The sequence below is a fragment of the Leucopleurus acutus genome (genome assembly GCF_964270905.1).
Source record: "Leucopleurus acutus genome assembly, chromosome: 2".
NCBI lineage: Eukaryota > Metazoa > Chordata > Mammalia > Artiodactyla > Delphinidae > Leucopleurus > Leucopleurus acutus.
In genome coordinates this window covers 157,541,089-157,567,123 of record NC_139143.1, presented here as the reverse complement: position 1 = coordinate 157,567,123, position 26,035 = coordinate 157,541,089, and the positions used below count along the sequence as shown (strand labels likewise).

Sequence of the window (26,035 nt, the reverse complement as noted above, 5' to 3'; positions counted from 1 at the left end):
TTGCCCAAAGTGAAAGAACTAATAAGTGGTAGAACCTGAACTTGAACCCGGGTTGACTGGTCTCTACAACCTATGCTCTCACCTTGCGAACAGTATGCACACAAGGTCACATGGTGACCCAGTCAGTGTTTTATGTGCCGTACTGACAATTGGAGTGCAACTATGATTGGGTGTGTGCTCACTGAAATTCTTCAACTGTGAATACAAAATTGTGTGACTTAGTTTTGAGCACAATGAGGTTGGATGTTTGCCTATGGGGACTTTTTGTGTGGCTTTAGTGTGGCTGTATGATCTTATTGTGTGAGCGTAACCATGGTTAGTCTTGTCATTTATGCTGTGTGAGATTAGCCATGGCAAAGTCTAGCTCTGTGTGTGTGTGTGTGTGAGTGTGTGTGTGTGTGTGTGTGTGTGAGTGTGTGTGTGTGTGTGTGTGTGAGAGAGAGGGAGAGAGAGAGAGAGAGAGAGAGAGAGAGAGAGTGTTGTGGACGGGTGTGTGGCTAGCTAGAGAGACTGTGTGGGGGAAGGTGACCGAGGGCCCTGAGTTCCCAGCACCACTTGCCTTGGCGGTCCCAGGATTGTATCTGCTCACCATGACACACATGATGGATGGCTTCACATGCTTGATACACTCCCATGGGCCTCCCGGTTCTTAATCCTCCCCTTTCCCTGACTTTTTTGGGAGGAAGTAAAGCAAATAGTACCACAAATGGAATCGGCTTTCATTTTTTCCATAGGATATTTGTGAGAGCATTTTATAAACCTTTGAGTGATAACTCCAAAAAAAATCATTTAAAAAGAAAAGTAAATATGGCTATTCTAATTCTTTAATTTGAATTTGAGTGTCAGTTCTTATTCATTCTCAGGGTCTTGTTCACAAATCCCTGGGGGTCTCCAAGACCTTTCCAGGGGATCCACAGGGCAAAAACGATGTTCATAATACTACTAAATTGTTCTTTGCCATTTTCACTTGGTTGATCTTTGTGCTGATGATGCAAGAACAGCAGTGAGCAGAATTGGTGGCACCCAAGTAGGAATCAAGGCGTGGCTCCCAACTGTACCAGCAGTCTCTGTATTTTTCTCTGCCACTATGCATGCAGAGTACAAAAAAAAAAAAAATGAGAGAAAAAGGGCTGGTTTCACTGTTGATAAAGCAACAAAATTATTAATTTTATTAAATCTCAACTCTTTTAAAAAAATTAGTTATTTTTATTTTATATTTATTTTTGGCTGCATTGGATCTTTTTTGCTGAGTGCAGGCTTTCTCTAGTTGCAGTGAGCCGGGGCTACTCTTCATTGTGCTGCGCGGGCTTCTCACTGTGGTGGCTTCTCTTGTTGCAGAGCATGGGCGCTAGGCGTGCGGGCTTCAGTAGTTGTGGCTCATGGACTCTAGAGCACAGGCTCAGTAGTTGTGGCACGTGGGCTCAGTAGTTGTGGCTCGCAGGCTCTAGAGCGCAGGCTCAGTAGTTGTGTTGCACAGGCTTAGTTGCTCCGCAGCACGTGAGATCTTCCCGGACGAGGGCTTGAACCCGTGTTCCCTGCATTGGCAGGCGGATTCTTAACCACTGCGCCACCAGGGAAGCCCTAAATCTCAACTCTTGAGTATGTCTTTTTAATATTTTGTGTGGCAAAGGGGAAGTATGCATACTGAAGTATGATAGTTATCTCCAGGAAAAGCACTCAAAAAGATTTTGAGTTGTGAGCCAAAAGTCACTTTTCTCACTGAATGACTACTTTCACTTAAAAGAACACATGACAAAAAAAGTTATTCAGACTTGGGTATTTGGCATGATTTTCTCAAAAGTGAATGAAGTGAGCCTGCCACTTCAAGGGAAGAAAACTATTAGTGTTTGTGGCCAGTGATACAATTAGAGCTTTCTAGTGAAAATTAGAATTTCGAAAACTTCCGTCTGCTACAGTGAGTTTGAAAACTGCCCAAGTTTGATGAGATTGGTAATGACATTAATGAATGTATGGGCTTTTTTGTTTTTTGGATTTTTGTTTTGTTGGTTGGTTGGTTGCTGGTTGGTGTGTATAATGAAATGTGTCAACATTTGGAAGATCTGATAACTCAGTGAACCAATATTTTCCGAATGACCAGGGTATGATGTTACAGAATCATGCATGGATGAAAGAACCATTCAAAATGCAAGACAGACCAATGGACTTTAATATAACAGAGTATAAACAGTTCATTGATATAGTTTCAGATTCCACACTGTCACTAACCTTTAAGAAATGACACCTGTCGACTTTTGGTGTAGTATCAAAGAGGAAAGCCACAGTAAACTGAAAAGGCTATTAAACAACTTCTCCCTTTTCCAACTACATACATTGTGAGGCTGAGTTTCCTTCACATCTTTCAACCAAAACCATTTAATGCAACAGATTGAAAGCAGAAGCAGATATGAGAATCAATATGAATCAGTATGAATGTCAATAGATAAAACTCAAACAAAACTTTTGGGTCCTCAATTATTTTTAAGTGTAAAGGGTCCTGAGACCAAAAAGTTTGAGAACCACTAAATTAAAGTTTTACTTAAAAAAAAAAGACAAAACTGTATTTAAAAATCTGCTAAGAGGGCTTCCCTGGTGGCGCAGTGGTTGAGAGTCCGCCTGCCGATGCAGGGGACACAGGTTTGTGCCCCGGTCCGGAATGATCCCACATGCCGCGGAGCGGCTGGGCCCGGGAGCCATGGCTGCTAAGCCTGCGCGTCCGGAGCCTGTGCTCCGCAGCAGGAGAGGCCACAACAGTGAGAGGCCCGCGTACCGCAAAAGAAAAAAACCTGCTAAGAAACTAGATCTTAATTGTCCCTAGAAGAAATAATAATTATGGGACATGATAGAAGTGTTAGCTAACGCTGCAATAGCAATCACATTGCAATATATAAATGTATTGAATTAATATGCGGTCCATCTTAAACTTACACAATGTTATATGTTAATTATATCAGTTTTTTAAAAGGAGACTTTTTATTTGTTATTATTAATGGATTATACTATTGGAGAATAAGCTTATTTTACTGCTTCCATCACAATGCATATAGGCCACAGATTTTCAGCATGTTCACAGCGTGATTGGTGACATTTTCTCTCCCTTGTGGGATGTGCACCTTGTCACCTTCTCCCCACACAGCCTGGTCTTCCTTCATGAGAAGAAAAATTGATCCCTCAGTAGCTACAGCTTCCAGGAGCAGTGACGCAGGCAGCAGGCTGGCTGGGCTCTTTGTAATTACTCCTGCTCCTGCTCATCCCGTCTCTCCTGTTTCTAAGCACACTTTTTTTTTTTTTTTTTGCGGTACGCGGGCCTCTCACTGTTGTGGCCTCTCCCGTTGCGGAGCACAGGCTCCGGACGCGCAGGCTCAGCGGCCATGGCTCATACGCCCAGCCGCTCCGCGGCATGTGGGATCTTCCCGGACCGGGGCACGAACCCATGTCCCCTGCATCGGCAGGCGGACTCTCAACCACTGCGCCACCAGGGAAGCCCTCTAAGCACACTTTTAAAAAAGCCATTATTTGTGGAGTACTGTGTTAACAACTTTATATTCATTTTCTCATTTAATCCTCACCATGATTCTACAGGCTAGAAACTATGATTCTCATTTTATAGGTAAGAAAACTCAACCTCAGAAAGGTTAGGAGAAGGCTTTAGGAATGTAAGTGACCCTAAACCCCTTTTAATCTATACATTCAAAAAGTTATTCATCTAAAATTTAGTACTTTAATAATTGTTCTTAGTAACAAATTACCGCTGAAGGGAGACACCAGCACAGATCCACACCTAAGCCTCACCTGAGCTCCACCTTTGGGTCCTTGCCCCTGAGATCCCACTGAAGCCCATGTCACGTTGGGGGCATGTCTGAGCCCCAGTACTGATGTCTTGTCTGGACTGTTCCCAGATTTGTGCACAGCCTTCACATCCCCATCTCCACCCCCACCCCCCATTCTCTCCCCCGGCATCTCTCTGAGCCCTTACCTGGGGCAACATGATCCTCACCTGATCCTACATACCTGAGCCCTTTGATCAGCCATCACACCAAAACCCCTCTCCTGGTGTTGAAATATGGGTGGATTCGGACTCCAGGGCCACCCCTTTCAGGGAGCAGCGGAGGAAGTGGAAGCTGGAGGATGAGGGCAGTGGGTAGAGACAGGGTGTGAGCTGAGAGAAGCAGGAATGGAGAGGAAGCCTGGGCTCTCAGCCCCCAGCCACGGTCAGGAACGTTCCCAGACAGTGCTGACCTCTCACCCCAACCTGCTTCAGCTCAGGATCCACTGCCCCCGCCGCCCCCACTTCAAGGACCAGCAGCTGCCTCTGGAGCAACTGGGGCATCACCATAGCAACCAGGCCAGGCCAGGATCGGGGTGGGGTGGGGCTGATTTAAAGTCTTTTGTGGCTTCCAAACATAGACCTGATCCTCTCATCCTGGTCATGTTCAGGGGCCCTGTGGATTGGGGGATCCAGGCAAGTAGGGACCATCTGCTCCCCACCATGTCTCTCAACTCAGGGAAGGATGTTTCTCTGGTCTCAACCAGATCTTTCCCGACACAATCCGGTGGGAAATTCAAGCTCTCTGTCCCCCCACCCCCACCCCCGCCCCAACACTCTAGATGCTGGCTAACGTCTCCTCCTGGCATTCTGGTGGCAGAGCTGGAAGGGAGGCAGGGAGGGTCTGACCTCTTGCCTCTGCCCCCCTGGGCTGTGATGTATTAGGGATGAGATCTTGTCAACTGAGTACCTGACGGGAGGAGTAGAGGAGTGACTGTGGGGATGAGGGCTGCTCAGGGCTTGGTGACCTAGACAGAGGCCTTGTGTGGTGATTAGCTGTCACGCTGGGTCTAAGCTCCTTACTCTCAGACTCTAGCCTCCCCCGCCCCAGGTCTAATCCAGAGGTGGGGGGAAGGGCCCTGATGGGTCTCCAGAGACACATTTAGCATAACCAGCTGTGGCCCTGTGGGGATGGGCCTTTCTCTGTCCCTGTCTCTGTGAGTCTCTCTGCTTCTGTGGGCTTCTCTGCCCCTCCCTGCCTCTGTGTCTCGGTCTCCCCATCTCCACGTGTATTTTGTGCCTTGTCTCTGTGAAGAGCTCTGCGGCCCTGACTCCGTGAATCTCTGGTTGGTGACACAGGGCATGGACACCGCTAGGTAATGGGCTACACAGATCTCAGTGACAGGACTGTGGGTGACAGGAAGTCTTGGGGACACAAACTGGTAGGTGACATGAGGTCTTAGACAACACGGTCTCAGTGGCAATGCATTGTGGGTGACCCAGGTTTGGGGGACGTTGGGTTGTTTGTATTTGACACACAGATTGGGTGACCCTGAGTTATGGCTAACACAGGATCTGGGAGACTCAACGATAGCAATGCAAAATGAATTTGGAGGCAGTAGAGCGACAGCAGTGGTTCTCAACTGGGGCAATTTGCCCCTTCCCTCCCGGGACATTTGGCTGTGCCTAGAGACTTTTGATGGTCACAAGTGAGGGAAGATATGCTACTGGCATGTAGCGTGTAGAGGCCGGGAACGCTGCTCCACATTCCATGTGCACAGGCCGGTCCCCCACAATAAAGAACCGCCAGGCCCAAATGCAGTGAACAAACTCTGAAGCCCAACTGCCCAGGTTGAAATCCCAGCTCTTGCCCTCTGCGACCTTGCGCAAATTTTCTCAGGTCTAACATGGAGTACCCAGGCAGTATCCTTCTGAGGTTACTGGGGCTGCTGAGCGACACTTGTAAAGTGTTTCGAATAGTGCCTGGCACAGAGTAGGTGCTGTTTACTGACTCAGGCCTGGAGAGAACAAGAGTAGGTTTAGATTCAGGGACTCAAACGTTCTCTCCCTTTCTCATTACAGCTTCTGCTTCAGACAGGCTTCTTCCATTTCGGGACAACGCATGGCCAACAGCAGCTCCCGTAATACTGCTACCCACCAGGGTTCTTGGCCTTCCTTAATCAACAGAAATTAAGAGGCCAGACAAGAAATTCAGGCAAGGCTTTATCGGGGCCCCTGCTGCAGCGAGGGAGAGAGAAAATAAGTGACGTGTTCCCTTGCTCACTCCCCGAGGGGGGAGGGAGCTGGTCCCTTGTGTGGGCGGAGGGTAGGGGTGTGTCCAGGACTCCAGCTGGAGTGGTGACTTCAGTTGTTTAACCACCCCTTTGGTGTTGAGTGCAGGGGGCATGTGTAGTACCTGCTTTTGCTCCTGACACCCTGCTTTTGCTCTGGGCTCTTCAGAAGTGGCAGTTGAGTTTTTGGTCTTTTTGTATCTTGTTGTCCATAATTTGCCCCAACTGCACATGCATGCAGTTATTTTTCATCCCTTATAGTTTCTTTGTATTTTGTTGCTCCAGGAGACGTTTTTCCAGGTGCAAGCACTGCAGCAAAGGGTCCCAGGTCCCACGTCCCGGCCTGTCTCATTATGTCATGTGGGCTCATCGATTTCAGAGGAAGAGACAAGTACATGTAAATCCCAAAGAATGGCTCTGATTGGCTAAGTCTGGGTCACATGATCATCTGTGTTTTGCAGGACACCACATAAATAGATTAACTCTTCTATCCTTCATGGCAACTCTTTGGAGTAGAATTTTTACTTTCCTCATTTAACAGGTAAGGAAACTGGTGCACAGAGGTTCAGTAACTTACTGGTACCTTGCAAACCCAGGATTTGATCCAAGGCAGTCTGGTTTAAAAACATGCACCCTCCATAGGCACCATCTTGAATGACATATAGATATGTCGGGTTTTATTTTAAAATGTGCAATAAGAAGCAATGTTGTATTTATTAGCAAGACGCAGTCACAGAAATGTTTTTATTACAAAAAGTTGCTCAGTTTGGTTTTTCTAAGATAAAGCAGTTGTGCTAATAGCATTAAGCCATCATTTTTTTTTTTTAACATCTTTATTGGGGTATAATTGCTTTACAATGGTGTGTTAGTTACTGCTTTATAACAAAGTGAATCAGTTATACATATACATATGTTCCCATATCTCTTCCCTCTTGCGTCTCCCTCCCTCCCACCCTCCCTATCCCACCCCTCCAGGCTGTCACAAAGCACCGAGCCAATATCCCTGTGCCATGCGGCTGTTTCCCACTAGCTATCTATCTTACTACGTTTGTTAGTGTGTATATGTCCATGACTCTCTCTCGCCCCGTCACTGCTCACCCTTCCCCCTCCCCATAACCTCAAGTCCGTTCTCTAGGAGGTCTGCGTCTTTATTCCTGCCTTACCCCTAGGTTCTTCATGACATTTTTTTTTCTTAAATTCCATATATATGTGTTAGCATACGGTATTTGTCTTTTTCTTTCTGACTTACTTCACTGTGTATGACAGACTCTAGGTCTATCCACCTCATTACAAATAGCTCAATTTCGTTTCTTTTTATGGCTGAGTAATATTCCATTGTATATATGTGCCACATCTTCTTTATCCATTCATCCGATGATGGGCACTTAGGTTGTTTCCATCTCCGGGCTATTGTAAATAGAGCTGCAATGAACATTTTGGTATATGACTCTTTTTGAATTTCGGTTTTCTCAGGGTATATGCCCAGTAGTGGGATTGCTGGGTCATATGGTAGTTCTATTTGTAGTTTTTTAAGGAACCTCCATACTGTTCTCCATAGTGGCTGAACCAATTCACATTCCCACCAGCAGTGCAAGAGGGTTCCCTTTTCTCCACACCCTCTCCAGCATTTATTGTTTCTAGATTTTTTGATGATGGTCATTCTGACTGGTGTGAGATGATATCTCATTGTAGTTTTGATTTGCATTTCTCTAATGATTAATGATGTTGAGCATTCTTTCATGTGTTTGTTGGCAGTCTGTATATCTTCTTTGGAGAAATGTCTATTTAGGTCTTCTGCCCATTTTTGGATTGGGTTGTTTGTTTTTTTAATATTGAGCTGCATGAGCTGCTTGTAAATTTTGGAGATTAATCCTTTGTCGGTTGCTTCATTTGCAAATATTTTCTCCCATTCTGAGGGTTGTCTTTTGGTCTTGTTTGTGGTTTCCTTTGCTGTGCAAAAGCTTTGAAGTTTCATTAGGTCCCATTTGTTTATTTTTGTTTTTATTTCCATTACTCTAGGAGGTGGGTCAGAAAGAATCTTGCTGTGATTTATGTCATAGAGTGTTCTGCCTATGTTTTCCTCTAAGAGTTTGATAGTTTCTGGCCTTATATTTAGGTCTTTAATGCATTTTGAGCTTATTTTTGTGTATGGTGTTAGGGAGTGATCTAATCTCATACTTTTACATGTACCTGTCCAGTTTTAAGCCATCCATTTTCTTGGGTGGGCTGATGAGATATTGGTTGTGACTTTCTTGGGGAGAGAAAACAATAAGAGCTGGTCCTGGGGTGAAGGGTGGGGTAGGAGGGAGGAAGGGACCTTGGTGGTGAGCAGGAGAACTAGGTCTAGATAGGACCTAGCCTGGTGCTGAGATGGGGCTGCCATTGTTGACAAATCCTTTACGTTTGGATGATGACCCAAGACCAGACTCAACCTTTTGACTTTTCCTGGAGCACTGACAGGGATCCAGCACGGTCGAATCAACTTTACTAATAATACATCTGCCATCAGTCACATACATCTTAAGGGAAAGAATGCCTGGATTGTGAGAGTATCTTGCCCTGGGGCCAGGGGCGAGAGACTAGGGGGCATGGATAGGGGTGCTACTTATGTCCTTATTCATATCACCTAATCATTCTTAGGTGCTTAGTATAAGAAATAGGTGGAAACATGAGTGGTTTCTGCAACAAATTGGTGTCGGGGTGGGGTTATAGTCCCCTCTAGTGGACACTTTGTGAATTTACACAATATCGGATTAACGTAGGCTAAATCCACCCAAGGCAAGGCAAACTTTTTTACCAGGGGGTTGGCCTCCAGAGTGTTTGGAAAACAGGCCCATAAGAAACACTGTGTGTGTGTGTGTGTGTGTGTGTGTGTGTGTGTGTGTGTGTGTGTGTGTGTGTGTGTGTGTTGTGAGCTGTGTAGCTTCTCCTAACTTCACCATGCAGACGTAAGGAAATGGTTAGAGAGGCAAGATGTGGGAGTAGCTGATGGCAATATCCCAAGGATTTTATTTAAAATGTGAGAAAACCAAAGGCTGTGGAGATAGGAACTTTTTCCCTCTCTTGATGTAGACGAAGTAAGGTGATTTAAATATGAAGGCACAGCCAGTAACTTTCCAAACGGAATTGGATGTGTGCCTGGGGGGATTCTGGATGTCAGTTAAACTGAGAAGTACTCCAATTCCACTGATTCCCTTGATTCACCCCGAACAAGAAAATAAAACGTGCTGTGGTGCTGTGCCATTATTAAAAAATTAAAAAAAAAAAAATAAGTAAAGGACCAAGAGATAGTATACCCACAGTAAATAAAGGGATGTTTTTGCCAAGATGGGGAAATAGAAGGGTTTGGGGGGAAGGGCATATAAGAGGAGATGAGTTAGAAGTTTCTTCCTAATGGTGAATGTTTTTGTCTTTAAAAGTGTATTTAATTTTTTCTCCTTCTGAGAAGGTACCACATTCTTTGTTTCCGGCCAGAAACTGTCTTTGAGCTAGTTGGTTAAAAATTAGTATCTGGGGATTTAAAAAACATTTTGTTGGCTTGAATGGCTTCTCTTAAGCAAGTGGATGAATTGCTTTATTATGAGCCTAAATTGCTCTTGGCAAAATTGTCTTTATGTGTTTAACTGACCAAGGTATAATTTGTTTCATTTATGAACACAGTAAGATTTATCTATGAAGTAGAGACATTGAAAAAGTTGATTTATTCTGATAATGTTGTTAAGATTTTTTGGTTTTGTGTGTGCAAATAATCCATTAGTTTGATAAAATTTAATTGAAATCACTCATTAATGCATCATTATAACTTGAACACATCTGTGCAAACATAACGTTTTAGTCTGTTCAGGTTGCTCTAACAAAATACCATACACAGGGAGGCTCAAACTTCAGACATTTATTTCTTACATTTCTGGAGGCTGAGATGTCCAAGATCAAGGTGCTGGCAGATTCAGTTCTTGGTGAGAGCCTTCTTCCTGGCTTCCTGGCTTGCAGAAAGTCACCTTTTTGCTGTGTCTGCACATGGTGGGGAGGAAGGAAGGAAGGGAGGGAGGAAGGGGGAGGGAAGGAGGGAGGGAGGGAAAGAGAGAGATGGAGAGGTTAAGCTTTTTGGTTCCAGCTCATTGAGTGACTAATCCCATTATGGGGGCCTCACCCTCATGACCTCATCTAAACCCAATTACCTCCTCCAAGCCCCACCTCATAGTGTAACAGAGAACAAACCTGACTCCATATTGGACCTATTCCTTTAGCTCTAACCTTTGTGCTCTGTTTCCTGTGCTTAGTCATGCTGGCTCTGCACCTTGGAAAGGAATGTTGCCTATAGCATGAAATACACATAATAGCCCCTTTTCAAGGCTCTGCCTCCCAGGCTTGACTATTAAAGGTATAACAATTTTCATTCATATAGAGATAAAAAGTTGCAGATCAGAATAACATTTGTCTTGTTGGAGATTTACAGGAATATGGTGACCAGACCTAGAGTGGACAGCTACAAGAACAAAGGATTATCACATTCCCTCTGGGGTCTGGCCAGCACCAAGAAGTATGCAACAACCAGCCACATCCCCTACTTTTTTAGTATAAAAGAAGCCTGAATTCTAACTGGGGTAAGATGGTTCTTCGGGACATCTGTCATGTGGCGAGCAGTATGAGCTTGGACTCGGTAACAATAATATCATCATATTGGGGGTTAGGGCTTTGACACATGAATCTGGGGGGACACAAACATTCAGTCTGTATAATAACTATCCAGTAAAGATGCCTCCTAGTCACTACCTTCTCTGTCCTCCCCAAAGCAACAACTACCCTGACTTCTAGTCGTTTTGCCTGTTTTTGAATGCTATATAGTTAGAATTAGACAGTAAATACTCTTTTTTTCTGGGCCACACCTTGCGGCTTGTAGGATCTTAGTTCCCCGACCAGGGATAGGATCTGGGCCGCCGGCAGTGGAAGCGCAGAGTCCTAACTACTAGACTGCCAGGGAATGCCCAGTACACACTCTTTCTGTATTTGTGAGATTCCTCCATGTTGTTATGTGTCGTAGCAGCTTATTCATTTTTATTGCCGTATTAGTATCCCATTGCATGCATACACAACAATTTACCAATTCTAGTTTTTCAGTTTTTGACTACTATAAATAATACAAATATTTTGGTGCACATACCTAGGATTGGGATTGCTATCTCCCAGCATATGCATATAGTCAACTTTAGCAGATATCATCAAATGATTTTATAAAGTGGTTGTACCAATTACACTCCTACCAATAATGTGTGAGAGTTCAGCCGTGGTAAAAGTATTTACCCCACAGAAAGTGGCAACTTCTACAAATCAGGGTTTCTTTCTCGGTGAGCCAGTTGTTAAATAGTTATCAGCACACCACTGCCAATACCCATTGTCACAAAAACTTCATATGCTTTTCTTTTTCTTCTTTTTTTTTGGCTGTGCTGCATCTTAGTTGCGGCATGAGGGAACTTTTTTTTTGTTGCAGCGTGCGGGCTTCTCTCTAGTTGCGGCATGCGGGTCTTCTCTTCTCTAGTTGTGGCTCGCGGGCTCCAGAGCACGTGGACTCTGTAGTTGTGGCACGTGGGCTCTCTCGTTGAGGCGTGCGAGCCCAGTAGTTGTGGCTCTCGGGCTTAGTAGTTGTGGCGCGTGGGCTTAGTTGCCCCGCTGCATGTGGGATCTTAGTTCCCCGACCAGGAATCGAACCTGCGTCCCCTGTGTTGGAAGGCAGATTCTTTACCACCGAACCAGCAGGGAAGTCCCTTCATATGTTTTTCAATTCTTGGTATTGTCAGTCTTTTTCTCCACCAAAAAGAAATAATAAAATAATTTTTTGTTCAAAATTTTAATTGAATATATTTTTAACTCTAGCATAAGACAAAATTTAGAGATATTATTTTTATTTTATTAAGATCAAAACTAACACAACATTGTAAATCAACTATACTCCAATAAAATTTTTTTTAACATCTTTATTGGAGTATAATTGCTTTACAATGGTGTGTTAGTTTCTGCTGTATGACAAAGTGAATCAGCTATACATATACATGTATCCCCATATCTCCTCCCTCCTGCATCTCCCTCCCACCCTCCCTATCCCACCCCTCTAGGTGACAGACCAATTTTTATTGCTTCTCTTCTGTGAGTGTCTGCGGTGATTCCCTGCCACTGCTTACTGAAAACTTTTGTTGTTGTTGTTGTTTTTAACATCTTTATTGGGATATAATTGCTTTACAATGGTGTGTTAGTTTCTGCTTTATAACAAAGTGAATCAGTCATACATAAACATATGTTCCCATATGTCTTCCCTTTTGCGTCTCCCTCCCTCCCACCCTCCCTATCCCACCCCTCCAGGCTGTCACAAAGCACCAAGCCAATATCCCTGTGCCATGCGGCTGCTTCCCACTAGCTATCTACTTTACTACGTTTGTTAGTGTGTATATGTCCATGACTCTCTCTCGCCCCGTCACAGCTCACCCTTCCCCCTCCCCATAACCTCAAGTCTGTTCTCTAGGAGGTCTGCGTCTTTATTCCTGCCCTACCCCTAGGTTCTTCATGACATTTTTTTTTTCTTAAATTTCATATATATGTGTTAGCATACGGTATTTGTCTTTTTCTTTCTGACTTACTTCACTCTGTATGAGAGACTCTAGGTCTATCCACCTCATTACAAATAGCTCAATTTCGTTTCTTTTTATGACTGAGTAATATTCCATTGTATATATGTGCCACATCTTCTGTATCCATTCATCCGATGATGGGCACTTAGGTTGTTTCCATCTCCGGGCTATTGTAAATAGATCTGCAATGAACATTTTGGTACATGACTGTTTTTGAATTTTGGTTTTCTCAGGGTATATGCCCAGTAGTGGGATTGCTGGGTCATATGGTAGTTCTATTTGTAGTTTTTTAAGGAACCTCCATACTGTTCTCCACAGTGGCTGAACCAATTCACATTCCCACCAGCAGTGCAAGAGGGTTCCCTTTTCTCCACACCCTCTCCAGCATTTATTGTTTCTAGATTTTTTGATGATGGCCATTCTGACTGGTGTGAGATGATATCTCATTGTAGTTTTGATTTGCATTTCTCTAATGATTAATGATGTTGAGCATTCTTTCATGTGTTTGTTGGCAGTCTGTATATCTTCTTTGGAGAAATGTCTATTTAGGTCTTCTGCCCATTTTTGGATTGGGTTGTTTGTTTTTTTGTTATTGAGCTGCATGAGCTGCTTGTAAATTTTGGAGATTAATCCTTTGTCAGTTGCTTCATTTGCAAATATTTTCTCCCATTCTGAGGGTTGCCTTTTGGTCTTGTTTATGGTTTCCTTTGCTGTGCAAAAGCTTTGAAGTTTCATTAGGTCCCATTTGTTTATTTTTGTTTTTATTTCCATTACTCTAGGAGGTGGGTCAGAAAGGATCTTGCTGTGACTTATGTCATAGAGTGTTCTGCCTATGTTTTCCTCTAAGAGTTTGATAGTTTCTGGCCTTACATTTAGGTCTTTAATCCATTTTGAGCTTATTTTTGTGTATGGTGTTAGGGAGTGATCTAATCTCATACTTTTACATGTACCTGTCCAGTTTTCCCAGCACCACTTATTGAAGAGGCTGTCCTTTCTCCACTGTACATTCCTGCCACCTTTATCAAAGATAAGGTGTCCATATGTGCATGGGTTTATCTCTGGGCTTTCTATCCTGTTCCATTGATCTATCTTTCTGTTTTTGTGCCAGTACCATACCGTCTTGATAACTGTAGCTTTGTAGTATAGTCTGAAGTCAGGGAGCCTGATTCCTCCAGCTCCTTTTTTCGTTCTCAAGGTTGCTTTTTAAATTTTTTAAAAGATCAAATATACAAGCAGTCAGACATCTTTTACTTTCTATACACAAACACCTATCAAATTTAAAAATGATAACCTTATTTTTTAGTCCTTTCAAAATCACATATCTTAATGTCAAGGATGAGGAAAAACCAGGACAAAACTTACATTGTTTTGTGAAACTGTTAACTGGTACAACAACTTTGGAAAACTCCCACAGTATTTCCTAAAACTAAACATACATATACTCCAGACCAGCAATTCTACTCCTGGGTATATACCCAATAGAAATGAGTGCTTCTGTCCACCAGAAGGCATGGATGAGTGTATTCATAGCCATTTTCTTCATGATAACCCACTCTGGAAACAACCAAAATATCCATCAGCAGTAGAAAGGGTAAATACATTATAACGTGTCCATATAATGGAATATTGCGCAGCAATAAAAAAGGAACACAATATGGACAGTATGGCCACAGGGGTGAGCCTCACATAATTTTGACCAAAAACTGGCACAACTAATCAATACTGGTAGAGGCCAGGTAGACGTCACCCATGGGAGTGGTACTAACTTGCAGGAGACAAGAGAGGGTCTTCTGGAAGTCTGGACTTATTCTATTCTTGATATGGGTGGAGATTACATGAGGTATACATATTTAAAATTGATTTGTACACATTACTGTACCTAAATTATATGCCAATAAAATGGGAATCATATAGCTGCCTGTTATTAAGAGTGATGTTACTGAGTCAGATCCTTATGCCAGGTGCAGTCTAAGTCTTATGCTATATTTAGCTGACATTGCCATGTAGCATGAAAATACCATTTTTTGTAAGTATGTTGTAAGATAGCAGAGAATCAAGATGCTTCTTCTGTAATAGTTGGGAGTGCTCTTCATTTTGGCTGTTCCAGAAATCATTAATCATAAGATTTGGCAGCTGCCATCTGACTTATTTTTAATTAAAAAAAATTTTTTTAGAAGTCATTTGGCTGTATTCTCTTTGCTTATGGGGTTTAGACACAGCTTGAGGATAATAATACTCTGCTTTTAATTTGCAGCTTTCTTTTCTTCAGCCATAGATTCAGGGGGAATGAATTTGTGAAGTATGTCAAAATCTATCAGCAAAAGATCACCAGGAACACACCTGTAGTTAACCAAAGCTAGGTGTATTTGGCTTGCTGCAAATACACCCCAAGGAAAATGCTCCCCAAGGGAACCTGAGGGTCATCTCAGTTAGGGAGACTTGGGTTTGGGCTCTTGTTGAGAAGGGATTAGGGAAGCAATCCTGCATTGGATACTGTTAGGAAGCAGGAACAGTTGATGCAGTTCTGAAAGATCAGCCTTTGGGGTGGGATAGGGGGTCACACAGATCAAAAGGTAAAAAAGTGGGAAGTGGACCAAAAGGGAAAATGCTGCCCATGTATCCTCTCCAAAATAACTATTAGAGAAAGTCCTTCAGCCAAATAAAAAAATGAATGAAAAGAGTTAGCTGAAATACAAGGAAGGCATAATATGCTGAACACAGACAGCATCAAGCCAACAAAACCAGTAAAACTTATGGTTAAATGTAATTCTTAATCTTGTGATTGTGGAAAGATTCTTAAATAAATGATCATAGAAAGACATACGCTCCTCATAAGAATTAATACAGAAAGTACTAAAAAGCTGCTAATTGTGTGTACAGAAACACTGACTAAGAACTTTCAAATAATTAAATATGAAAATAGATTGATAGTTAATGCAATTTTTAAGAGAAAGTATGTTAACTAGGTATTTTTAGGAAGAAATTTGTGTTGTTTAAAAGTCAAGAACTGCTATATACTGGCAAAAAAACAGACATGATAGATCAATAGAACAGGATAGAGAGCTCAGAAATAAACCCATGCACTTATGGTCAATTAATCTACGACAAAGGAGGAAAGAATACACATTAGAGAAAAGACAGTCTCTTTAATACATGGTGCTGGGAACTGGACAGCTACATTTAAAACAATGAAATTTGAACATTCTTTAACACCATATACAAGAATAAACTCAAAGTGCTTTAAAAATCCAAATGTAAGACAGGATACCATAAAACTCCTAGAGGAAAACATAGGCAGAACACTTCTTTGACATAAATTGCAGGGATATACTTTTTTTGATCCACCTCCTAAAGTAAAGGAAATAAAAGCAAAAATAAACAAATGGGACCTAATGAAACTTAAAAGCTTTTGCATAGCAAAGGAAACCATTGACAAAATGAAAACAACCTACTGAATGTGAGAAAATATTTGCAAATTATTTGATCGATAAAGGATTAATATTCAACACACATAAACAGCTCATAAAACACAACATCAGAAAAACAAACAACCAGATTAAAAAGTGGGCAGAAGACCTGAATAGACATTTTTCCAAAAGGAAATGCGGATGGCCAACAGGCACATGAAAAGATGCTCAACATCACTAAACATCAGGGAAATGCAAATCAAAACCACAATGAGATATCACCTCATATCTGTCAGAATGGCTATCATCAAAAAGTACACAGATAACAAATGTTGGCAAGGATGTGGATAAAAGGGAAGACTTGTACACAGTTGGCGGTAATGTAAATTGGTGCAGTCACTGTGGAACACAGTATGGAGGTTCCAGGAATTCCACTCCTGGGTATATATCCGAAAAAAAACAGAAACACTAACTCGAAAAGGTACATGCACCCCAATGTTCATAGCAGCATTATTTACAATTGCCAAGATATGACAGCAATGTAAGTGTCCATCAACAGATGAATGTATACACACCACATCTCAGCCATAAAAAAGAATGAAATTTTGCCATTTGCAGCAACATGGATAGACTTGGAAGGCATTATACTAAGTGAAGTTCGACAGAGAAGGACAAATACTATATGATATCACTTATGTGTGGGATCTAAAAAATACAACAAAATAATGAATATAACAGAGAAGAAGCAGACTCACAGATATAGAGAACAAACTAGTGGTTACCAGTGGGGAGGGAGAGTCAACACAGGAGTAGGAGAATAAGGCTACAAGGATGTATTGTACAACATGGGGAATATAGTCTATATTTTGTAATAACTGTAAATGGAGTGTAACCTTTAAAATTATATAAAAAATAAAAATTAAAAAAGTCAAGAACCCTCTTAGATAGCCTCATCCACCAGAGAGCAGACAGCAGAAGCAAGAAGAATTACAATCCTGCAGCCTGTGGAACAAAAACCACATTCACAGAAAGATAGACAAGATGAAAAGGCAGAGGGCTATGTACCAGATGAAGGAACAAGATAAAACCCCAGAAAAACAACTAAATGAAGTGGAGATAGGCAACCTTCCAGAAAAAGAATTCAGAATAATGATAGTGAAGATGATCCAAGACCTCAGAAAAAGAATGGAGGCAAAGATCGAGAAGATGCAAAAAATGTTTAACAAAGACCTAGAAGAATTAAAGAACAAACAAAGGGATGAACAATACAATAACTGAAATGAAAACTACACTAGAAAGAATCAATAGCAGAATAACTGAGACAGAAGAACGGATAAGTGACCTGGAAGACAGAATGGTGGAATTCACTGCTGCTGAACAGAATAAAGATAAAAGAATGAAAAGAAATGAAGACAGCCTAAGAGACCTCTGGGACAACATTAAACACAACAACATTCGCATTATAGAGGTCCCAGAAGGAGAAGAGAAAGAGAAAGGACTCAAGAAAATATTTGAAGAGATTATAGTCGAAAATTTCCCTAACATGGGAGAGGAAATAGCCACCCAAGTCCAGGAAGCACAGAGAGTCCTATACAGGATAAACCCAAGGAGAAACACGCCAAGACACATAATAATCAAATTGGCAAAAATTAAAGACAAAGAAAAATTATTGAAAGCAGCAAGGGAAAAACGACAACATACAAGGGAACTTGCATAAGGTTAACAGCTGATTTCTCAGCAGAAACTCTACAAGCCAGAAGGGAGTGGCATGATATACTTAAAGTGATGAAAGGGAAGAACCTACAACCAAGATTACTCTACCCAGCAAGGATCTCATTCAGATTCGATGGAGAAATCAAAAGCTTTACAGACAAGCCAAAGCTAAGAGAATTCAGCACCACCAAACCAGTTGTACAACTGATGCAAAAGGAACTTCTCTAAGTAGGAAACACAAGGAAGAAAAGGACCTACAGCACCAAACTCAAAACAATTAAGAAAATGGTCATAGGAACATACATATCAATAATTACCTTAAATGTGAATGGATTAAATGCTCCTGCCAAACAACACAGACTTGCTGAATGGATACAAAAACAAGACCCATCTATATGCTGTCTACAAGAGACCCACTTCAGACCTAGGGACACATAGAGACTGAAAGTGAGGGGATGGAAAAAGATATTCCATGCAAATGGAAATCAAAAGAAAGCTGGAGTAGCAATGCTCATATCAGATAAAACAGACTTTAAAATAAAGAATGTTAAAAGAGACAAGGAAAGACACTACATAATGATCAAGGGATCAATCCAAGAAGAAGATATAACAATTATACATATATATGCAGCCAACATACGAGAACCTCAATACATAAGACAACTGCTAACAGCTATAAAAGAGGAAATCGACAGTAACACAATAATAGTAGGGGACTTTAACACTTCACTTACACCAATCGACAGATCATCCAAAATGAAAATAAAGAAGGAAACAGAAGCTTTAAATGACACAATAAACCAGATAGATTCAATTGATATTTATAGGACATTCCATCCAAAAACAGCAGATTACACTTTTTTTCTGAAGTGTGCATGGAACATTCTCCAAGATAGATCATATTTTGGGTCACAAATCAAGCCTCAGTAAATTTAAGAAAATTGAAATCATATCAGGCATCTTTTCTGACCACAACCGTATGAGATTAGAAATGAATTACAGGGGAAAAAAAAAAACACAAACACATGGAGGCTAAACAATACGTTACTAAATAACCAAGAGATCACTGAAGAAGTCAAAGAGGAAATCAAAAAATACCTAGAGACAAATGACAATGAAAACACTGCGATCCAAAACCTATGGGATGCAGCAAAAGCAGTTCTAAGAGGGAAGTTTATAGTTATAAAAGCCTACCTCAAGAAACAAGAAAAATCTCAAATAAACAATCTAACCTACACCTAAAGGAACTAGAGAAAGAAGAACAAACAAAACCCAAAGTTAGCAGAAGGAAAGAAATCATAAAGATCAGAGCAGAAAGAAATGAAATAGAAACAAAGAAAACAATAGCAAAGATCAATAAAGCTAAAAGCTGGTTATTTGAGAAGATAAATAAAATTGATAAACCATTAGCTAGACTTATCAAGAAAAAGAGGGAGAAGACTCAAATCAATAAAATTAGAAATGAAACAGGAGAAGTTACAACAGACACTTCAGAAATACAAAGCATCCTAAGAGACTACTACAAGCAACTCTATGTCAATAAAATGGACAACCTGGAAGAGATGGACAAATTCTTAGAAAGGTATGACCTTCCCAGACTGAACCAGGGAGAAATAGAAAATATGAACAGACCAATCACAAGTAATGAAATTGAAACTGTGATTAAAAATCTTGCAACAAACAAAAGTCCAGGACCAGATGGTTAGAGAAGAGCTAACACCCATCCTTCTCAAACTCTTCCAAAAAATTGCAGAGGAAGGAACACTCCTGAACTCATTCTATGAGGCCACCATCACCCTGATACCAAAACCAGACGAAGATACTACAAAAAAAGAAAATTACAGACCAATATCACTGATGAATATAGATGCAAAAATCCTCAACAAAATACCAGCAAACAGAATCCGACAACACATTAAAAGGATCATACACCATGATCAAGTGGAATTTATCCCAGGGATGCAAGGATTCTTCAATATACGCAAATCAATCCATGTGATACGCCATATTAACAAATTGAAGAATAAAAATCATATGATCATCTCAATAGATGCAGAAAAAGCTTTTGACAAAATTCAACACCAATTTATGATAAAAACTCTCCAGAAAGTGGGCATAGAGGGAACCTACCTCAACATAATAAAGGCCATATACGGCAAACCCACAGCAAACATCATTCTCAATGGTGAAAAACTGAAAACATTTTCCCTAAGATCAGGAACAAGACAAGGATGTCCACTCTCACCACTCTTATTCAACATAGTTTTGGAAATCCTAGCCACAGCAATCAGAGAAGAGAAAGAAATAAAACGAATACAAATTGGAAAACAAGAAGTAAAACTGTCACCGTTTGCAGATGACATGATACTATACATAGAGAATCCTAAAGATGCCACCAGAAAACTATTAGAGCTAATCAATGAATTTGGTAAAGTTGCAGGATACAAAATGAATGCACAGAAATCTCTTGCATTCCTATACACTAATGATGAAAAATCTGAAAGAGAAATTAAGGAAACACTCCCATTTACCATTGCAACAAAAAGAATAAAATACCTAGGAATAACCTACCTAGGGAGACAAAAGACCTGTATGCAGAAAACTATAAGACACTGATATAAGAAATTAAAGATGATACCAACAGATGGAGAGATATACCATGTTCTTGGATTGGAAGAATCAATATTGTGAAAGTGCCTATACTACCCAAAGCAATCTACAGATTCAATGCAATCCCTATCAAATTACCAATGGCATTTTTTACAGAACTAGAACAATAAATCTTAAAATTTGTATAGAGACACAAAAGACCCCAAAAAGCCAAAGCAGTCTTGAGGGAAAAAAAGCAGAGCTGGAGGAATCAGACTCCCTGACTTCAGACTATACTACAAAGCTACAGTAATCAAGACAATATGGTACTGGCACAAAAACAGAAATATAGATCAATGGAACAAGATAGAAAGCCCAGAGATAAACCCACACATCTATGATCAGCTAATCTATGACAAAGGAGGCAAGGATATACAATGGAGAAAAGGCAGTCTCTTCAATAAGTGGTGCTGGGAAAACTGGACAGCTACATGTAAAAGAATGAAATTAGAACACTCCCTAACACCATACACAAAAATAAACTCCAAATGGATTAGAGACCTAAATATAAGACCAGACACTATAAAACTCTTAGAGGAAAACATAAGAAGAACACTCTTTGACATAAATCACAGCAAGATCTTTTTTGATCCACCTCCTAGAGTAATGGAAATAAAAACAAAAATAAACAAATGGGATCTAATGAAACTTCAAAGCTTTTGCACAGCAAAGGAAACCATAAACAAGATGAAAAGACAACCCTCAGAACAGGAGAAAATATTTGCAAATGAATCAACAGACAAAGGATTAATCTCCAAAATATGTAAACAGCTCATGCAGCTCAATATTAAAAAAACAAACAACCCAATCCAAAAATGGGCAGAAGACCTAAATAGACATTTCTCCAAAGAAGAAATACAGATGGCCAAGAAGTACATGAAAATCTGCTCAACATTACTAATTATTAGAGAAATGCAAATCGAAACTACAATGAAGTATCACCTCACACCAGTTAGAATGGGCATCATCATAAAATCTACAAACAACAAATGCTGGAGAGGGTGTGGAGAAAAGGGAACCCTCTTGCACTGTTGGTGGGAATATAAATTGATACAGCCACTATGGAGAACAGTATGGAGGTTCCTTAAAAAACTAAAAATAGAATTACCATATGATCCAGCAATCCCACTACTGGGCATATACCCAGATAAAACCATAATTCAAAAAGACACATGCTGGTGGAGAGGGGGGAGAGGCATGGACATGTATACACTGCCGGGCGTGAGGTAGGTGGCTGGTGGGAGGCAGCCGTGTGGCGCAGGGAGATCAGCTCGGTGCTTTGTGACCACCTGGAGGTGTGGAGTGGGGAGGGGGGAGGGGGGAGGCACGGGGGGGAAGAGATGTGGGGGCATGTGTGTGTGTATAGCTGATTCACTTTGTTATGGAGTGGAGGCTGGCACACCGTTGTAAAGCAATTATACGCCAATAAAAAAATTTAAAAAAATAAATTCTAAAAAAAAAAAAAGACACATGCACCCCAATGTTCATTGCAGCACAGTTTACAATAGCCAGGTCATGGAAGCAACCTAAATGCCCATTGACAGATGAAAGGATAAAGAAAATGTGGTACATATATATAATGGACTATTACTCAGCCATAAAAAGGAATGAAACTGGGTCATTTGTTGAGAAGTGGATGGATCTAGAGACTGTCATACAGAGTGAAGTAAGTCAGAAAGACAAAAACAAATACCGTGTATTAACGCATATATGTGGAACCTAGAAAAATGGTACAGATGAACCGGTCTGCAGGGCAGAAATTGAGACACAGATGTAGAGAACAAACGTATGGACACCAAGGGGGGAAAGCAGTGGGAAGGTGGGGGTAGGTGGTGTGATGAATTGGACGATTGGGATTGACATGTATCCACTAATGTGTATAAAATTGATGACTAATAAGAACCTGCTGTTTAAAAAAATAAATAAAAAAATTCAAAAATTCAAACAAACAAACAACTGACGAGCTCACTTATATGTGGATTTTTTCCAATTAACATGTACCACAGTGCTACACAATCCACAGTTGGCTGAATCCACAGATGGGGAGCTGCAGATATGGAGGTTCGATTTTAAAGTTATCCACAGGTTTTTGGCTGTATGGAAGTCGATGCCCAAAACAAAACAAAACAAATCAACAACAACAAAAAGTCAAGAACTGTTTATAACAACTTAAATAATACAAATCAGAATACTAGTGATCAGATATTACCATGATTCCAATTATAGAGATTTTTTTTGTGTAACAGTATTCGTAACATTCATCAAAATAATCTTTAATAACTGTATTACTTTTGTTTATTAAAAGACACCTCAGAAGAAATAAAAATACAAACCACAAGCAAAGGAGAAGATGCCTGTGACAAACATAACCAACAAAGGATTAATATCTAGTATATGTAAATAACTCCTATAAAATAATAATAATAAAAAAAGAGAATCAATTCAGTAGAGAAACTGACAAAAGACATGCTCAGAAAAGAAATTTTATGGTCAATAATTGATGGAAAGATGCTTAATTTTATTAATAATTAGGGACATTTAAATCAAGACCAGAGTGAGATACCATTTTACATACATTCAATTGGCAAAAATTAAGAAGTATGGCAACATTTTCTTTTTTTAAATTCTTTTTTCTTCCAGTTTATTGAGATATAATTGACATGGAGCACTGTATAAATTTAAGGTGTACAGCATAATGATCTGACTTACATACATCATGAAATTATTATCACAGTAAGTTTTTATGTCAAATAGATACAAAACTAAAGAAATAGAAAAAAATGCGTGTATAATGAGAACTCTTAGGATCTATTATCTTTCATGTATAACATATGGCAGTGTTAATTATATTTATCATGTTGTACATTATATTATGGCAATATTTTCTGAAGAGAATATTGATCAATGGGAATCTCTTATACATTATTGGTGGATGTGAAAATTGAACAACTATTTTGGAAAACAATTTGGCATTATCTTATGTTATTGAATAATCACATGCCTAGAAACTCAACTCTTAGGTATATACCCAAGAGAAATTTTTGCCATGTACACCAGAAGACATGTGACAGGGATGTTGCAACACTATCTGTAAGAGCAAAAAAAAAAAAAAAAAAAAAAAAAGAGGAACAATTCAAATGTCCACTGACCACAGAATGGATAGTTTGTGGTATATTGCACATGGAATACTACACAGCAGTAAAAATTAAAATGATATTCCTTTTCGTGCCACAACTTTGAATAAATCTTAGTAATTATAATTTTAAGTGGAAAAGCAAGTCTCAAAAGACTACTCTTTTCATCAAGATCAAAACCAACTAAAACAGGGCTTCCCTGGTGGCGCAGTGGTTGAGAGTCCGCCTGCCGCTGCAGGGGACGTGGGTTCGTGCCCCGGTCCGGGAAGATCCCACATGCCGCGGAGCGGCTGGGCCCGTGAGCCATGGCTGCTGAGCCTGTGCATCCGGAGCCTATGCTCTGCAACGGGAGAGGCCACAACAGTGAGAGGCCCGCGTACCGCAAAAAACAAACAAACAAACAACTAAAACAAAACAATATCTTATGTAGGCATCAACATATGTGGTAAAACCCTCAGATAGTGGTGGCCTCTTGGGGGAGACATGGGTGCTGGATAGGAGAGGAGCGCATGGTAGACCTAAGTTACTGATAATATTTTAGCTCTTGGGATGAGTACTGAACTCGTGGGTGCTCATTATATTATTATTTTTTTAAAAACTTCTTTCTTGTGTTTAATTGATTAATTTATTTTTTGGCTGCATCGGGTCTTTGTTGCGGCACGCGGGATCTTCGTTGAGGCAGGCGGGCTTCTCTCTAGTTGCAGAGTGCAGGTTTTCTCTCTCTCATTGTGGTGCGCGGGTTCCAGAGTGCGTGGACTCCGTAGTTTGGGACACTCAGGCTCTATCCTTGAGGCGCGTGGGCTTAGTTGCCCTGCGGCATGTGGGATCTTAGTTCCCTGACCAGGGATCGAACCCGCGTCTCCTGCATTGCAAGGCAGATTCTTTACCAATGGACCACCAGGGAAGTCCCTCATATTATTTTAAAAAATAAAAACAAGAAATAAATACGTAATCCTCACTATCTCATCCTTTAATACTAATAGGATTTTCAGTGCCTTCAAACTCAGCCAGGTTAGGATGACCAATCCCACCCCTAGGATGCCAGACTCCCACTCCCTTGAGTGTTAATTGCTGCAACTATTTCTGGTGTGAATCATTGTACTGGTCCAAGTTCTTTGGGCAGACCACAGAATCTAATACTCAGTTTAAACAGAAAGAGATTTATTACAAAGTACTAGGTACTGGGTACTGGGTAAAGCTGAATTTTGAGAGGCGATAAATTGTGGCTGACATGGGGTCGTGGAAGATGCTGATTACGAATGACAAGAGGTCTTTGTAGAGTGGAGTCCCTAGAACAGAGGCCGTTATGGAGATTCTTATTCAAGTGATTTACTGGAGGAGTACTCTTGGGAGAAGGTGATTGAGAGGAGCCAGATAGGACAGAGGAAGAAAGTTAAAGGATGTGGAAGTGGTGTCATCTGGGGACTGGTCCTCAGGCTGGTTTGCAGGGGAGATCAGAGCATGTACCACAGAACTGGTTCCTGTTTCAGGCAAGTGGGATAGGATAGCCCTTTGTACCTAAGGGAAGGTGCCTAGCGTCTAGGGGAGTTGATTTCCATGTGGCTGAGAAGGGGCCACCAGCTCTCACAGCGACTGGTGTTGGGTGCACTGATCAGGACAGAGCCCTGGAAGTGACTCAGTACCAACCTGACCTCACTGGGAAGGGTGGGGGAGATCTGGGACGAGGTCAGGATCAGGGGCCAGGGATGGAGGAGGGCAGTGAAGTGGGGAGAGCAGAAGGGGGCTGTCTGTGCACCCTGGAAGCACAGCCTAGGTTCCCTGAGACCCTAGGGACTTGGCCTCATGCAGCAGTGACCTCTCTTCCCATCTGCACATAGAAGGACAGGCCAAGCCCTCCCCTTAGCTTCTCACTCCAGTGGGTGTCAAGCACATGATCACCCCACCCCAGTCATCAGTGTCACCCTTCCTGTTACTCAGGCAGAGAGAACTAGCCTTCTCTCTTAGCAACCTGCTTCCCCCTCCCTCATCACTACGCTCCCCCACCCTGGCCTTGGCCTTGATCTCAGGCTCTGAAGGTGCTGGATTCAATGTGATGTCTGATTCATTGGGTGATAGGTAGTTTTTTCCCAAGCTGCCTGCCTCAGTCTGGAGTGGAACATTCTGGCCTCATAGGAGGGCAGCCCAGGAGTCACAATTTAACTCCTGCTCTGCCAGCATGATTCTCCAGGCCCAGAACCTGGGGTTCTGAAAATTGTTTTCTCCAGGGTGGCACCAAAGGGAGTCCTGTGGAGGGCTTGTGACACTCCATATACTTCCTCATTCTCACCCAGACCACCCAGGAAACAGTTAATCTGAGTAGAAAGAGTGTCCCCTGGCCCGCCGCCCATTCCAACACAGTTGCCACCCTCTGCCCTTCTGTCTGTACTTTCTGGGGCCACCGATATGCCGTGTCTAACAGAGTGGCCCACCTGTGCCTCCTCCACACCTTCTCCTGTCC

General features: G+C 41.4%; 1 pseudogene across 1 annotated transcript in view; it reads left to right on the top strand.

The window, feature by feature from the left end:
- The window catches only part of LOC309974797, a 72,357-nt pseudogene that overhangs the window by 5,859 nt on the left and 40,463 nt on the right, over positions 1-26,035 (top strand). The window contains exons 2-3 of the transcript in view: positions 5,123-5,139; positions 5,664-5,756. The product of the transcript in view is annotated as an uncharacterized misc_RNA (transcript). The remainder of the gene's footprint in view (positions 1-5,122; positions 5,140-5,663; positions 5,757-26,035) is intronic.